The sequence below is a fragment of the Bos taurus genome, chromosome 5, assembly GCF_002263795.3.
Source record: "Bos taurus isolate L1 Dominette 01449 registration number 42190680 breed Hereford chromosome 5, ARS-UCD2.0, whole genome shotgun sequence".
NCBI classification, from domain to species: Eukaryota; Metazoa; Chordata; class Mammalia; order Artiodactyla; family Bovidae; genus Bos; species Bos taurus.
In genome coordinates, this window is record NC_037332.1 from 48,852,180 (window position 1) to 48,870,725 (window position 18,546).

The window sequence follows — 18,546 nt, forward strand, 5'->3', positions numbered from 1 at the left end:
CTTTGTCATTCTTCAGAAAAGGCTTATACAAAAGAACTGAAGAAACAAGTAAACAAAGTTTTACTTGTTATTAAAAGACACCAGAAAACCAGGTGTGATAAGACTCTGAAAATTTTTTGATCACACTGCTTGGAAGACCTTCTTCTTAAGTCCCAGAGGAATAATTGGTTTTGTGTAAAAAGGTTAGAAAAGATTAAAGTCAGAGGCAACAGCAATGTAGAGTGTTTTGCAAACACAAAATATCATGAAGTCAAAGAACACAGATAGGAAAAAACAAAAGACTTACAAAATAACTTCCTGTTGAATTAAGACTTTTTCTAGAAGACTATAAAAAGTTCTGTTCTGTTTGCTTTAAGATAGATGCTAAAAACTGAGGAAATAGACTCAAGAAAATCACCCTGATGGCAATAATAGCAACCTCTAATGTTGATCTGGTTTGTGTAAAATTGGTATTATTCATGTTTGTGTGTGCTCACTTAGTCATGCCTTACTCTTTGTGATCCCATGGACTATAGCCTGCCAGGCTCCTCTGTCCATGAAACTTTCCAGGCAAGAATACTGCAGTAGGTTACCATTTCCTCCTCCAGGGGATGTATTACTTCTTCCTTAAATATTTGGGAAAATTCACCAGTGAAATCATCTGGGCCGAAGATTTTCTTTGTGGGATTTTCTGTTTCTTTTTGCTAATTCTTGTTATACAGGAGTTTGCTCACTTCATCTAAGTCACTGGATTTACTGGCATAACATAGGCTATGATACTCGCTTGTTACCATTTTTATTTCTACAGGGTCCCTAACAAGACTTCTATTTCACTCCTAACAGTAATAATTTGCCTTTTCTGTCTTCTGTTAAAGGCTTATCAATATTATCAATTGTTTCAATGAACCAACTTTGGCCTTGTTGACTTTTTTATTTCATTGATTTCTGTTTTTGATTTTTTCCTTCTTTCTATTTACTTTATGTTTAATTTGCATTTTTTTAGTAGCTCTTGAAGGTGGAAGATGAGAGCACTGATTTTTAAACCTTCTTTATTTTGTAATGCAAGCCTTTACAAATATAAAATTATCTTTCAGTTCAGTTCAGTCACTCAGCTGTATCCAACTCTTTGCATCCCCATGGACTGCAGCACGCCAGGCCTCCCTGTCTGTCACCAACTCCCAGAGCTTACTCAAACTCATGTCCATTGAGTTGGTGATGCCATCCAACCATCTCATCCTCTGTCGGCCCCTTCTCCTCCTGCCTTCAATCTTTCCCAGCATCAGGAGCTTTTCAAATGAGTCAGTTCTTCACATCAGGCAGCCAAAGTATTGGAGCTTCAGCTTCAGCATCAGTCTTTCCAATAAATATTCAGGACTGATTTCCTTTAGGATGGACTGGTTGGATTTCCTTGCAGTCCAAGGGACTCTCAAGAGTCTTTTCCAATACAATTCAAAAGCATCAATTCTTCAGCACTCAGCTTTCTTTATAGTCCAACTCTCACACCCATACATGACTAATGGAAAAACCACAGCTTTGACTAGATGGACCTTTGTTGGCAAAGTAATGTCTTAGGTTTTTATTTTTTTATTTCAATTTGTTTCAATTGTTTATTAACCAGATTACAAAAATAATCCTGGTAGATACCTTAGTTCATCCTTCTAATAAGCCTGTGGATCTGGTCTTCCCTGTTGCCAGCATCTCCACCTTCTATAAAATGGGTGGTCTTCTTCTTCATTCTACCTCGTGGAGAAGACAATTTAAAGGGCCACAGGAAGTTGTTTGTTTCTTTGAAACATTTTCCAATGGTATAGATCTTATGAATCAGATCCTCCATGCAGATGATTCCATATTTCCCAAGAGATCGAGCAATCAATGCGTTGTCTGTCAGGGCAATTCACTTTTTGTTGATTTTGCCATAACCACGCTTGTAGATCAATTCATTTACAAACTTCAGATTTGGGTACCCCCATGCAATATATGGCTCCATAATTCTCAGCATGTTAATTGATGCCTTGTTGAGCTTCATAAAGGTGCCGTTGAAGATCTGCCGGAGGCAAAGGAGCTGCAGCACGTTTCAAACCTTTGGGCTCACACCGTTGATACCTCTGATCTTGATGACAAACGCCAATTTGGGTTCCACAGGTACATAGAAGTTGCCGGCTTTTCGTGCCATCCTAGCCATTCGAATTTCAGTTCTGTACATCTGCCTGTATTCCTTGTGGTAATGCTTAGCTTTTTCATAGATAAGCTTCCTCCTTGCCTTTCAAAGCATCTTTTGGGCAAACTTCTTTCTCAGTAGCTTGATCTTAAGCTCTGCGAAATTCTTCGCTTTTTCTTAAGGGTTTCTGGCACAACAGGAACCTTCTTTTTCTTCTCTTCTGCACCCTCCATGGTTCCAGCCGGGAAAGAGCTGTCTCAGGTTTTTAAAATGCTGTCTAGGTTGCTCCAAGGAGCAAGCGTCTTTCAATTGCACAAATTCTGATATGTGTATTTGTTACAATTCGGTTTAAAATCTTTTATGTTTTTCCTGGTGATTCCTTCTTTGAAGAGTTTCTCATTTCTAAATATTTGGGGATTTTTCTTGATATCTTTTTGTTATTATTTTCTATTGTATTCTAAGAGCATACTCTGTATAGGTTCTGTCTTTTGAATTTATTCAGACTTCTTTTTATGGTTTGGCATGAGTTCTATCTTGGTAAATATTCTAAATGCACTTGAAAAGAAGGAGTATTCTGGAGTTGTTCAATGTAGTGTTATGTAAATTTAAATTAAGTTAGAGAGAGTTGTTCAGATTTTCTATGTCCTTTCTCATTTTTTGTCTACTTAATCTACCAGTTACTGAGAAAGGAGTATGTTAAGATCCCCAACTATGCTTCTGACTGTCTATTTCTCGCTTTATTTCTATACATTCTTGCTTCATATATTTTGAGGTTCATATACATTTAGCATTATTGTCCCTTAAAGATTTTCCCTTTCATCATTATGAAATGTCTTTCTTTCATTTGGTAATGCTTCTTGCCTATACTATCTGATATTAATATAAATACATGGGTTGTCTGTCTTCAGGTACACTGAGACTCTTGAGAGTCCCCTGGACTACAAGGAGATCCAACCAGTCCATCCTAAAGGAGATCAGTCCTGGGTGTTCATTGGTAGGACTGATGTTGAAGCTGAAACTCCAATATTTTGGCCACCTGATGCAGAGAGCTGACTCATTTGAAAAGACCCTGATGCTGGGAAAGATTGAGGGCAGGAGGAAAAGGGGACGACAGAGGATTAGATGGTTGGATGGCATCAACGACTCAACGGACATGGGTTTGGGTGAACTCCGGGAGTTGGTGATGGACAGGGAGGCCTGGCGTGCTACGTTTCATGGGGTTGCAAAGAGTTGGACACGACTGAGCAACTGAACTGAACTGAGCCTCACGTTGATGGTGTTCAATCTAATGTTAAGCCCATCTAATGAGTGTTTGATTCAGATGCTATATTTTCCAGTTCTAGAATTTCTATTTGTTTCGTTTTTTTTTTTTTAGAGTTTTCCAAATCTCTTCTTAAACGCCCAATCTTTTTAACCATTATATCCATCTTTTCCTGCAAATTTTAAAAACATATGTGTATTAGTTGTTTTAAAGTTCTATTAATGCCAGTAACTGGGTAATCTATGGGTCTGTTTCTATTGTCTAATTTTTCTTTTGACTATATATCCCATTTTCCTGTTTCTTAGTGTGCTTCATAATTCTTTTGTTATATTCCAAATAATCTATATAAAAGAACAGTGGTGACCAAAGTATAATATTTAGTTTTGTTTTACTTCATTTTATTTTCCAGCAAATACAAGCCCTTTTATCTATCTGGAAGTTAGGATGAGGAGCTTATCATTAGTATTTCTTTCAGAGTCAAGTTGAGCTATATCTGGGATACAGCTTTTAATCAATTGAAATCACCTATGACTAGTCCAACCCTCAACTACTTGAGTCATAACTTTTTATGTTTTCAGTAGCTGAGCTGCAAGAAGATTGGCTGCAGTTTCATATACTTTTGCAATATTTTGAATCTTTGGATTCACCTCCAGGCAGGGATCCGGAATCTAAACACCACAGGAATGCACAGACCTAAGCAATTTCTTTCTGCTCACCAGCCCTTTCTCCACTGTTATTATCTTTGCGAAACTCATGGTTGTGGAGGGTCTTCAAAAGAGCAGAAAGAACTACTGATCCCAGTAATCTGTCCCAGCATTTGGGGATTTTCAGACTTTAATTTATCCTGACAGCCCCCCAAAGATTGGAAAATCAGATTTGTTAAGGTCAACAAAGAAAATATAATATGTTAAAAGAAGGTTGAAGGACTAGAAGATTTAAGGTAAACTAAAGTCTTCCCTGGTGGCCCAGCGGTAAAGAATCCGTCTGCTAATAGAGGAGACACAGGTTCAGTCCTGGTCCAGGAAGATCCCACGTGCCTCAGGGTAACTAAGCCTGTGTGCTACAACTACTGAAGCCCACACAACTTACAGACTATTCTATGCAAGAAGAGAAGCCACTGCAGAGAGAAGCTTGTGCACTGCAACTAGAGAGTAGCCCCCATTCGCCACAACTAGAGAAAAGCCTGCATGGCAATGAAGACCCAGCACAGTCACAAATAAACAAATAAATATTCTTTAAAAAGTGCAAAATCTCAAGGCACAAAATACAAAATAAAGTAAATTAAGAAGCTTGGTTAGATGATATTACTTTAAGCATGAACAAAATATATTAATTAATTTTTTATTAAAAAAAAGTCCTCTTGGCCTACCAAACCTATCTCCACCCTGCCATGGGGAGTAATACTGCCCACAGCTTCCCATGAGTCTGCATAGCCATTTTCTCTCTGTAATATTCTAACCTGGTCTAATAGTTAACTTATAGATGGCACTAATCTACTCTTTTCATCTAGAAAAAACAATTCATGTAAATTACACCCCATTTCCTGAAATTTCCCTCCAATTAAGATTCTGGTGATAAACTCCAATAAAAGGCTTTGGCATAGTATTAGTGATTTTGATACAAAAATAATATTTTCATGTCTTTACAGCCACCAACACTCCTCCAAAGGTATATTAGTCTGCTAGGGCTGCCATAATAAAATACCATAGATGGTGGTTTAAACAAAACAAAGTTATTTTCTCTTAGTTGTAGAAGCCAGATGTCCAAGATCTAAGTTCCAGTTGATACAGTTTCCAGTGAGGACTTTCTTCCTGGCTTGTAGATGGTCATCTTCTCACTATGTCTCACCTGGTTTTTCCTCCATATGTTTACAAGAAGATAGCTTATAAAGCTTTATAAGAGGCACTAGATAACTTGCTAGAACACTAATCCTACTGAATCAGGACCCTCCCAATGACCTCATTCAACCTTAATTACTTCCTTAAAGGTCCCATTACCAAATTCAACCACACTGATGTTTAGAGATTCAACACATAAATTTGGGGGTGGGGGTGGGGAGGGAGGCACAAACATTTAGTCTAAAACAAAAGGTATTTGGATACTACATTGTTTGATTCTTGATGTAATTCTTTTCCCATCTTTCTTCTGTAATCCTTCTCTTTTTCATACAAACATCCACACTTACATGCCCATTCACACAGTGTTTTATGGAAAATCTCTATCATTAAGATAACCAAAGCTTAAACGTGGAGGCTAACCACATGATAATATGTGAAATGGCAAGCCATGGTTTGTGGCATACACTTTCATCTCGGGAAACATAGATTTATGCTGTTATAGAAATGACTTGTGGTTCAATTACTATAAAACAGAATTGTTACAGAAAGCTTTTGTTTTCACCCTAAAATACACCGTGGGTCAGTTCAGTCCAGGGAAAACAAAATTATAAGCCCTTTTCTCCACTCTGCTCCTGAAAGATACAGTCTCATTAAATATTTCAGCAACATCTTCCATATTAATTCTAACCCATTTTAACAAAGTAGTATTTTTGTAAAAACCCCAGGAAAAGTGGCGAAATAAAAATCTGTCTTCAGTGTTGCTTTTCTATCTTGCACTGCCCCCTACTCTTACAAGGTAAGGGTCTAGGAAGAGAGAGTATAATATATGGCTAAGAGCGCTGGCTTTGAAAACAGATACGGATTCCATTAATAATTCTCATCACTTACTGTGTGACCTTTAGTAACAAGGTAGCTAGACCTTTAGATAAGGTGTCTAAGCCTTTAAAGCCTCAGTTTGCTCATTCATTGATGGAACATTTAGTGAGCAATAATTATATGTCAGACACTCTAATAGGCACTGAAAATACCAAAAAGAAAAAAAAAGGTGTGAAGTCCCTGCCATCCCAGGGCTCAAAATAGGAATACTAACACGTATTTCAGGAGATTCTTTTAAAGGATTACATAAGTCCTTCTTAGTTACAACCGCATATTAAACCCTCCAGGGAGCTTTAAAAAATACTGATGCTGTGCAGCTGCTTACCTCTCAGGACCAGTTACCTCAGAATCTCTGCAGGGAAGACCTAGACAATGGTATTTCTTTAAAACTGCCCAGGGAATTCTAATGTGCAGCCAGAGTAGAAAACAGTCGAATTACATAAAGCCATGGCAAGACTAAGAAGTCAATAAATTGTACTAATAGGATAACCTTTGTAAGCTCATGGTACTATAGGAGGTAGACAAACTCAAAGTAACAGCATCCAACAGGAAAATAAAACTGAAACAAACACAAATCTTTTACTGAGTCAAAAATAACAAAGAAGAAAGACACAGCGATAGGAGATGAGACCAAAAAGTTCCCAGGATACGATCAATACTTGACAAGGGAGCCAAGAATACTCAATGGAGAAGAAGCAGTCTCTTCAATAAATGACACTGGGGAAAATATGATATTCATATGCAAAAGAATGAGACTGGGCCCCTGGCTTACACCACTCATAAAAATTAACTCAAAATGGATTAAAGACTTAAATGTAACACCTGCAACCACAAAATTCCTAAAGGAAAGCATAGGGTAAAATCTCCATGACACTGGTCTCAGCAATGATTTTTTTTGGATTTGACACCTAAAGCCCAAGTAATAAAATAAACAATAAACTGAAGAGACTACATCAAACTAAAAAGCTTCCACATAGCAAAAGGAACAATCAACAAAATGAAAAGGCAACATATAGGATGAGAGAAAATATTTACAAACCACAATTCTTATCAGATGTTAATAGCCAAAATATATATGAATCCATATGCCCCAGTAGAAAAACCAGTTTAAAAATTGGCATTGAACCTGAATAGACATTTTCTCAAAGAAGATATTCGAACAACAAACAAGAACATGAAAAGATGCTAAGCAACACAGATCATCAGAGAAATGCAAATTAATTCACAGGATATCCCCTCATACCTGTTAGAATGACTATCATCAAAAAGATAGGAGATAATAAGTGTTGATGAGGATGTAGAAAAATGGGAACTCTTGTACACTATTGGGAGAAATATAAATTGGTGCTCTACCATGGAAATCAGTATAGAAGTGCTCAAATAATTAAAAATAGATTTACCATATAATACAGCAACTACATTTCTGGGTATATATCTAAAAGAAATGAAATCACTATCACAAAGATATATCCGTACCTCCAGGGTCATTGCACTGATATTTATGATAGCCAAGACATGGAAACAATCTAAGTGTCCATGAACAGATGAATGGATAGAGAATATATGGCATAAACACACACACACACTATGGAATATTATTCAGTCACAAAAAGAAGGAAGTCCAGCCATTTGCAACAATTTGGATGGACCTTGATTAGCACTGGATTCCCCTCCTAGCTCAGTTGGTAAGGAATCCACCTGCAATGCAGGAGACCCCAGTTCAATCCCTGGGTTGGGAAGATTCCCTGGAGAAGGGATAGGCTACCCACTCCAGTATTCTTGGGCTTCCCTTGGGCTTAGCTGGTAAAGAATCCGCATGCAATGTGGGAGACCTGGGTTCGATCCCTGGGTTGGGAAGATACCCTGGAGAAGGGAAAGGCTACCTCCTCCAGTATTCTGGCCTGGAGAATTCCATGGACTATATAGTCCACGGGGTTGCAAAGAGTTGGACAGGACTGAGCTATTTTCATTTGATAGCATTACACTAAGAGAAAGAAGTCAAGAGAAAGACAAATACTATGTGATCTCAATTGTATGTGAAATCTAAAAGAAAAAAAGAACTCATACAGACAAAGAGCAAATTAGTCGCTGCCAGAGGTGGAGGGTTGGGGTGAGGGAAATGGATGCAGGTGATCGAAAGATACAAACTGCCAGTTACAGGAAAAGTAAGTTCTGGGAATGTAATGTACAACATGGTGACAATAGTTAATGCTACTGTGTTGTATACTTGAAAGTTGCTAAGAGAATAAATATGAAGTGTTCTCATAAGAGAGTAAATACGAAGTGTTCTCATCACCATGTTAATGGCAATCATTTTGCAATCTGTATACATACAGATGATTTGTACACACACATCAAATCATTATGTTGTACCCCTTAAACTTAGGCAATATTTTCTCTCAATAAAACTGAGGGAGGGGAGAATGGGCTCCAGGATGAAGGTGGGGAGAGGGGCACAGACCATGTAGGAGTCATGTGATCTGACACATTTTTATGGTATTTGCTCTGATTGCTGTGTCCAGGGAGCAGAGGCAGGAGGGAGCAGAGGCAGAAGGAAGCTAGTGCAGTGATCCAGATAGAAGCTGATGGTGACTTGAATCAGGTAGTAGCAGGGGAGATGTGAGAATTAGTCAGATCGGGACACCTTTTGAGGGAGAAACGGTCAAATTTGATGACATATTGCATGTACCGTATGACGGGAAGTAGTCCAGAACTTTGGACTGAGCAAATGGATGAATTCTGTGGCTGTTAATAGAGAAGGCAAAGTCGTGATAACTGTTAAAATTAGCGAATATGCTATTCCTATATGGGGGAGGAAAAAAAAACAAACACCTAAGTCTTTTAAAAAAATTAATCTTTTAAAAAAAATTAATTTATTTTTGACCACAACATGTGGGATGCAGAACTTCCCTGACCAGGGATCAAACCCATGTCCCCTACACTGGAAGGGTGGAATCTTAACCACTGGACCACCAGCGAAGTCCAATAAACTAATGCCAATTCACACAAAGTGTTAGTGACTAAGTTTTTTCTTCCATTTATTAACAAACCTTTATTGTGTCCACAAAGTGCTAGGCTTTGTGGTGGGTACTTGCAACCCTAAGAAGCAGTAACTCGATCCAGAGGATTTAGAGAGATGGAATGAAATCTGAATGGGGCCTTGCAGGCACCAGAAGGAAACTGCTTTTTAGAAGATGTTCTTCAAGGCAAGGAAATCTGCTCTAATTTCTAAAACTAATTAAATAACCACTGTCTTACTTGCTGTGTGGTCTTGGGCACGTTTAAATTTTCTGGACCATAATTTTCTAATTCATCTAATAAGAATGGATATTCAGTAATTATTGATTTCTTCTGTCCCTAATACTTGGAAATTGTAAATGGCCCCCGTTATAAAATTCAGGGGCCTCTTTTGTCTATGAAGGAAATGACGGAAAATTCTGTTTGACTCCCCCAGAGGCTCTATGTGGATGATCTGATACTGGAGTAGTTCCCATTCTGAGATGGGAACTGAGTTCCTACACCCTAGCTTGATCCCTGGCCAGGGTGCTGTTCAGGGATCGTGCGTCAAGTCCACCGCAGAAGCAAAAGCTACCAACATTTAGGGCACTGAGGCCTGTGCCAGCACTGACTTTACACACTGACATGCAGAACGAATAACTGCTGCTAGATGTCCGGTGTATAAGACACCATAAGCTGAAGGAGTGGTCCTCAGTGCCTAGGGCAGTGGACATAGCCTTTCCCAAGTGCCAAGTTCTCATAGAAGCCTGAATTCAGGATGCCTGAGTTGCCTGATTATTAATAACTTCTGTGCTCCACAGTCAGGAAGGGCACCCAGGTCCTGAGGAGCCTAGGAGAATCTGTGTCTACTGTAGCTCATGTGACAGCTGTGGGGAGGGCAGCACCCTCCACCTCCTGGCAAAAGCAGAGACTCACCTGAAAGCTGGGTGGAGGGTGTGGTGGTCCACTTAAATAGCACACTCCTCCCAAAGCCTAATAACAGTGGTTGCCTCCAGGGAGGGAAACTGGGGGAAAGGGGGCAAGTGTGGGATTCTTTCTTCCATTTAAACAATACTGAGTGCCTACCTGGGCTTCCCTGGTGGCTCAGTGGTAAAGAATCTGCCTGCCAATTCAGGAGACACGGGTTCGGTCCCTGGGTTGGGAAAATCCCCTGGAGAAGGAAATGGCAACCCACTCCAGTGTTCTTGCCTGGAGAATCCCATGGGCAGAGGAGTCTGGCAGACTATAGTCCATGGGGTCTCACAGAGTCAGATGTAACTTAGCAACTAAACAACAGCATCTACTATGTGCCTGTAGCTGTTTTAGGACTTGGAGATACTGTTGTGAACAACAACAACAAAAAAAGCAAAAATCCCCACCCTCACGGAGTTTATTTTCTATTGGGGGCACTGCTGCTGCTGCTGCTGAGTTGCTTCAGTCGTGTCCAACTCTGTGTGACCCCATAGACAGCAGCCCACCAGGCTCTTCTGTCCCTGGGATTCTCCAGGCAAGAACACTGGAGTAGGTTGCCATTTCCTTCTCCAATGCATGCAGGCATACTAAGTTGCTTCAGTCATGTCTGACTCTGTGCGACCCCATGGACAGCACCTCATCAGGCTCCTCTGTCCATGGGATGCTCCAAGCAAGAATACCAGAGTGGGTTGCCATTTCCTTCTCCAACTGAGGGCACAGACAATAGATAATATACTTTTCATTGCAGTACAATTGCTTTACAATGTTATGATAGTTTCTGCCACAGAGCGAAGTAAAACAGCTAACTTGGACCTCCCTCCAAGACCCACCCCATCCCACCCTTCTAGGTCATCACAGAGCACTAAGCTGACCTTCTAAGTTAAACAGCAGCTTCCCAGTAGCTATCTGTTTTACACATGGAAATGTACATATGTCAATGCCAGTCTCCTAATTCATCTCACCCTTTCCCTCCTTCCTGGGTCCACATGTCCATTCTCTAAGTCTGAAACTCTATCCCTGCCTGCCCTGGAAATAGGGTCAAGGGCACCATCTGTCTAGATTCCACATATATGTGTTAATAGATAAAGAAGATGTGGCACATATATACAATGGATTATTTTGCTATTGCTAAGTCACTTCAGTTGTGTCCAACTCTGTGTGACCTCATAGGCGGCAGCCCACCAGGCTTCCCCGTCCCTGGGATTCTCCAGGCAAGAACACTGGAGTGGGTTGCCATTTCCTTCTCCAATGCATGAAAGTGAAAAGTGAAAGTGAAGTCGCTCAGTTGTGTCCTACCCCCAGCGACCCCATGGACTGCAGCCTTCCAGGCTCCTCCATCCATGGGATTTTCCAGGCCAGAGTACTGGAGTGGGGTGCCATTGCTTTCTCCGACAATGGACTATTACTCAGTCATAAAAAGGAATGAAACTGGGTCATTTGTAGAGATATGGATGACTCCAGAGACTATCATATAGAGTGAAGTAAGCCAGAAAGAGATAGCATATATTTTTTGAGATAATATACATTTTAAAGGCAATAAAACTTAGTTATAAACGTGGAGTGATAAATGTCTCTCACACAATATTGCAATTTCCTGTTTACTGATATGTCTGATTCACTAGAATGGGAACAACTTGAGGACAGGATTCAAGCTTGTTCCTGACTCAAGACCTTTGTGCTTACTCTTCCCTTAGCCAGAACACATATCCCCACACTGCACTTCGCTAGTTCACTCATTGCATCAAAGTCTCTGGTAAAGTGGAGCCTCCACAGAGAAGCCTTCTCCGACCAATGTATCTAAAGACACCTTTCACCCCAGCTCAATGGCCTCTTCCTCAGCCTGTTTTTCTTTGCAGCACTACTCTACATTACAGCATATATGTATTTGCTACTGTCTATCTCCATAGTGGAAAGTCAGTTGCAAGAGCGAAGGACCTTTTTCTATCTGGCTTCTTTTGTACCCTGGTACCTCCAGGGCAATCTGCTGACTAGCTGAACGAACAGGTGTTCTGCATAACCATGTGCGCAGCAGAGGATCAAGGAGGGAGCACGAGCATATGCAAGCATGTGTGCAAACGAAATAACCTGTGTGGGGCTACCACAGCATAACCCTGCAATGATCATTTGAGAAAGATAAGGGACAGTAAGGACGGTCTGCACTGCAGGGCTGGGGTCACAAGAAGAGAGTGTGGGAGGCTTCTGCTCTCACCCCCTCATGGAAGGGTGAGAATGAGGGGACAGCCTTGACCTGCAAGCCTTTCTTGCTTCACTTCCTGTGCCAGGACTTGTGGAGTACCAAGGAGGGATGGAGAACAACCAGAGTGGACAGAGCATATTTGGGGATAAGACACTGGATAAGAAACAGCTCACCAAACAAACATTGCTTTGGGCCTCCAGATCTCCTCTGGTTCAAATCTCATGTTCCCTAATATTCAGAACTCTGTCCTTCACTCTCCTCTTCCCTTTCCTGTTCCTGATCTGAACATGGGCTTTAGGGTCCCCTAAGAACTTCTCAGAGCAAAAACTCTCAGACAGCAAGACTCGGGCTGGGAACTCACTCTGCAGAGCAGAGCTCTCCAAAGACTTTGTAGCAAGAACTACCATTAATTTTGTTGATCTTTTTGAAAAATAACATAGGCCCAGTTGTATATATTTTCAGAAAAGCATAGAACAGAATTATTATTTTTTAATCATTCATAATCTACCACCCAGGAAAACCACTGCTAACATTTTGGTGTATTTCCTTCAAGTCTTTGTTTTTAGACAGTTTCAGTTCAGTTCAGTTCAGTTCAGTCACTCAGTCGTGTCCGACTCCTTTCAACCCCATGAATCGCAGCACGCCAGGGCTCCCTGTCCATCACCAACTCCCGGAGTTCACTCAAACTCATGTCCATTGAGTCAGTGATGCCATCCAGCCATCTCATCCTCTGTTGTCCCCTTCTCCTCCTGCCCCCAATCCCTCCCAGCATCAGAGTCTTTTCCAATGAGTCAACTCTTTGCATGAGGTGGTCAAAGAATTGGAGTTTCAGCTTCAGCATCAGTCCTTCCAATGAACACCCATTTAGACAGTTTGGACCATATTAACCCTGTAATTTTCAATTCTGCTCTTTTCATTTAATATTCTTCCACAAGCTTTTTCTCACACCATTGGAAATTCTTTGAAATCTTCATGGGAGTTGCTGCAGAAGAGTCTCATTGAATAACTCATCCTATTGTTGGATGTTGATTTTCCTGAAAGCTGAATGGTCTTGGGTTCTGTGCTAACTGAGACAAGCACCTGGGTGGAATGGAAGGTGCCAGGGCTGGCAGCCCCACCACCCACCTGGGAAACCTGGGCTGTGAAGGTAACATGTCTGTGAAATGGAGACACCGTCTTGGAATCTTACCATGTGGAGCTTCAAGATCTGCTAGTTGATCTTGATCTACTGTTTGGAGACCACAGTAACAGGAGCACAGGAAACAAAATTAAAGAGTGGTGGAAGAAGTGCTGTATGATAACAAAGCAAGATGGTGGGAAAGGAAGCCATAATCCATTCATATCCTTAGGTATACCAATTCAGTTATGAGATTTCAACTCTTTTAGTAGTTTGATATACTACTCCAACTTCAACTTTGGAGACATTCTTTGCATTTATGAGAACCAATTTGGATTGTCTGTGCCTTGGGAACACTTGGGCCCCACAAGGTATAACCACAGGTAGCCATCCTCATGTTGAAATGGTTGGCTCAAGTGGCCTAAAGGTCTTCTCTACAGTCAACAGGAGTAATAGCTCATGTACTGTTGATACTGTTTTGTTGTGTGAGCTTTTGCTGTTGTTTTGTCTTAAAAGTTTATTTTAGTTAAGCCTGTAGCTGTCTTTTGTAGCCTGTGAGCTAAGAATGATTTTTACATCTTTATAGGGTTATAAAAAAGAAGATACATATATATAAGTATATATGTATCAAACCACCATGCTATACACTTTAAATTTACAATTTTATATGCCAGTTATACCTAAAAAAACTGGAAAAAATTGCATTTTTTTCAGCTAAAGAAAGAAAAACATGAGATATAGACCATATTTTTCCCCAAAAACCTAAAATATTTACTATCTGGGATTTCACAGAACAAGTATCCTGATCCTCAAACTAGGGGGATAAATAAACTCCAAATTTCAGTGGCTTTGCACAATACAGGTTTTTTTTTTTGTCCTTGCTGAGCAATAGTTCAATGTAGGTATTTCTGGTTGACCTGAAGCTTCTTGCCTCATAGTGATTCAGGGATCCAGGCTTCCTTTGGCTACTGCTGCTGCTGCTGCTAAGTCGCGTCAGTCATGTCCGACTCTGTGCGACCCCATAGACAAAAGCCCACCAGGCTCCTCTGTCCCTGGGATTCTCCAGGCAAGAATACTGGAGTGGGTTGCCATTTCCTTCTCCAATGCATGAAAGTGAAAAGTGAAAGTGAAGTCGCTCAGTCATGTCTGACTCTTAGCGACCCCATGGACTGTAGCCTACGAGGCTCCTCCGTCCATGGGATTTCCCAGGCAGCCCCTAAAGCCTCAGTGTACTCTGTATCCAGTGGAATCCTGGAGACAAGTACATTGGAAAATGTACATCTCTTCTTAAAACTCCAGCCCAGAAGTCATGCATACAGCTACAACTTTTATTGTCAAGAAATGATCACGTGGTCACACATTCCTCATGGGAGGAAAGATTGTCTCTGTCTGGACACCACCTCTTTGGAAACTGCCCCTTCCATACAACATGGCAGAGCACAGGCCTTCTTGGTAAAGGGGAAATTTCTTATGTTTGGTAGACAAATTTCTCTATCAAGGTTCAGTAATACAGTCTTTGTTCATTTTTAAAGTAACCGTGCATTAATAATTTCAATGGATAGTCCATTTTTTTACCTATAAGAAGTCTGCCTGCAAGGAGTTCTTCAGCAACAAATTACTCTTATAAGGCCAGGGAAGTGGTTGTAACTTACTTCAATTTCAAGGAAATCAAACAAGTGTTAACTGTGTGGACACTGAAAAAAAAAAACAACAACAACACAGAGCCTGCTCAACCATCTCTATGATCCTTCTGCTGCTTCAAATAAGGTCACTTCCACAGCTCTCCCCCATGAAAGTCGCCTGCCTTTTCAAAATCATAAGAGTAGAAAATGTAAAGGAAAACTCCCCAAATTTTTTAGGGCAACTCTAATATCACTGCTGCTGCTGCTAAGTAGCTTCAGTCGTGTCCAACTCTGTGCGACCCCATAGACGGCAGCCCACCAGGCTCCCCCATCCCTGGGATTCTCCATGCAAGAACATTGGAGTGGGTTGTCATATCACTGCAGCTATGTACAATTCTTCTCTTATACAAATTACAGTTATCCAAAGCATTTGACTAATGCTTGGGTAAAGCCATAGTGGCCTGCTCACTTTTTGTCTTTTAGATGAAACAAGGCATGCTGTTCCAGAAGCAGATACTTGGAAAAAGCTTGCATTCCCAACATCTATAGATCATACCTACCAATTGTGGTGCAAGTCTTCTTTCCCTGCATGTAATTGTGACTTAAACAGCCCTTTCCATTATAGGAAGGGATCACAACAGAGAAGTCTGACTTACATTGTCACGTAAGTCCCTTAGAACAGCAAGGAGATCAAACCAGTCAATCCTAAAGGAAATCAACCCTGAATATTCATCAGGACTGATACTGAAGCTGAAGCGCTGATGCTTTGGCCACCTGATGCAAAGAGACAACTGATTGGAAAAGACCCTGATGCTGGGAAAAATTGAAGACGGGAAGAGAAGGGGATGACAGAGGATGAGATGGTTGGATGGCATCACCAACTCAGTGGGCATGAGTTTGAGCCAACTCCAGGAGGTGATGAAAGACAGGGAAGCTTGGTGTGCTGCAGTTCATTGGGTCAAAAAGAGTCAGACAAGACTTAGTAACTGAACAACAATATATCCTCTACATGTGGTTGTGCGTTTGTGTACTTTACTGTACACCTCTCTTTGCTAGAGATGAAGTAGGACTGTGTATGAAAACTTGAAAATTTATTCAGTGTATTATCAATGTAATGAAGTAGTATTTGGATTTTTTAAGTACAGGAGTTATGTGTTAGACGCTTTCAGGTTGGAAAGATCACATGGATTTGCATGTGACCTCAGGTGATTTCATTTTATGATAAAGATACAGGGAGCGAATAAGTCTAGGAAACTATTGCTAGCCTGAGTACAGCATAGCTACAGTCAATTCTGGTCTTGCAGGGCTTAAATTAAAAACACTCTGAGAGACAGCAGTCTAATTGGTAATAAGAGAGGGACAAAAAAAAGGAGACTAAGTCACAAGAAGAGTAGATGGAGTCAAGCAGGAGGTATTATGTCAGAGAATTTTAAACCTGAGGGTCTGAGTTCTAGAGCTACTGCTGAGTCTCTTCCTGGAGCTCTAACAGTGTCTTGAGGGACTGAGCAACATTCAGCACAGAAGACTGAAAACTATACATGAACAGTGTTTTATGAATGCAAGGGTTTTCTTCTTGTATTAATATGTTAGGATTTCCCTGGGGGGTCCAGTGGTTAAGAATCTGCCTGCCAATGCAGGAGATATGGGTTTGATCCCTGGTCCAGGAAGATTCAGCATGTTTTCGGGCAACTAAGCCTGTGCGCCACAACTGGAGACTAGCCCCCTCTTGCCAAAACTAGAGACAGCTTTGTGTGCACAGCAGTGAAGACCCAGCGCAGTCAAAAAGAATGATAAATAAATGAAATTTACCAAAAAATGTTTCTTTGAACCCTGTCATGAAGCCCCCCTACTATTATTACGTACAATTGCTGTGATATTCATTTTCATTCAGTTAACATAACATGGTAAAGTCTTTAAAAGATATTGATTTTTTAAAGATTTGTAATTGTGAAACAAATTACATGTCATGGGGAAAAATTAAAATTCTACAAAAAGTTATAGAGAGGAAAACAAAACTCTGCAGACTGACCGGCCACCCTACCATCCCTCATTTTCATTCCCCAGAGGCGGTCACTGCCATCAACTTCTTGGGCAGCCTGTCAGAAATGTCAATCTGTGTATTGATGTTCATTTTAATTTAATTTCCCCAAGATAAAACTATGGTTTTTTCAGTCCCAGGATGTCCTGGTGACCTCCTGTCTTCACCACGCTTTTAGCCAGTAGACATAATCTGAAGGCACCAAGTCTCCCAGAACATCCTCCTCCACCATGTTGGCCTTAGGCAAAATTTTAATGTGAATCAGTTGTCTTAGAAACCCTTCTTCATTCCTCTGTCCCCTCTGAATGTCTCATCCTTTCTCAGCACACCCTGTGCCCTTTTGCTGCCCGTGACCATGCCTCACCCAGGCCTCTCCTGCTCAAGTTGTGACTCATGCTTTAAAAACTGTTTAGTGCTCCATACCCCATCAAATCTTTCATGGAGGCTTATCATTTAATACTAGACTGTAAATGAATGGACTTTCTTCTGTAGGTTATCTGTTTTAAAGAATCTTTTGTTTTATAAAAAATAAGTAATTAACTTGGAAGAAGAAATCTGTAACAGTGGAATTTACCATTGATAGCCCTCAAATATTTGTTGAATGGCTTCTAGGTGTCTGGTCTGGAGTTAAGGGGTACAAGCTTGTAGATTGGAAGGAACCAATTTTTACTATGAATAAATTCCTGGGCTTGTTTCAGAAGGGCATAGTATGACCAAAACTGTTGCTGAGGAGCATGGGAGAAAGATGAAAACGAAAATATAGTAATAGGCTTTCCATGAGTCCAAACTCATGGCTTCTCTCTGTTTTCAGTTCCTATCTTGTGGAAAATTTTTGCTGTTTTCACTCTGTCACAGAACAGATGGAACCATGATTTATGATTCACAGTTTATGAAGCTAATTTATATTCTACCCCACTTCATGCTCTATCACGTTTCCCACATTTGCAATATTTTTTCTTCTGGGACATTTGTCACAAAAGGCACATTGGGATGTTGGAATGGGAGAAGGAGGCAACCTAAAGTGGGGGAACTAGTGACATTGCAGGGAGCATTCATGCGTTCAACAAATGTTTAGTGAGCCCTTTCATATGCCAGGGACTAAACATCCTGACAATGAGTCTGAAAAGTTTTTACTCTGAAGGAGAAAAAGGATGAACAAGTAAATAAGTAAACAAACAGCAGGGTCATCTCATAGAAATGCTTTGAAGAAAATAAAATATGGTAACATTATAAAGAGTCACTGGAGTTGGACAGCATTAAATAGGGTGGTCAAGGAACGTCTGTCACAGGAGGTACTGTTAGGAGATGCCTAAATGAAAAGAAGGGATTAGCTCTTCAGAAGTCACAAGAAGTGTGTTCCAAGAAGAGGGAGCAGAAAGCACAGAGGTCCTAGGCTGTGAAGAAATCTGGAGCGCATGAGATAACAGAAACAAGAGCAGTGTGGTTACATGCACCATCTCATCCATAGCTCCATCCTGCCCCTGCTCTCCA

The 18,546-nt window shown here is 40.6% G+C and overlaps 1 pseudogene; it reads right to left on the reverse strand.

Moving 5' to 3' along the window:
- Positions 1–1,592: 1,592 nt before the first annotated feature.
- LOC107132487 (large ribosomal subunit protein uL30-like) lies at positions 1,593–2,385 on the reverse strand (annotated as a pseudogene).
- Between the last annotated feature and the right edge of the window lie 16,161 nt (positions 2,386–18,546).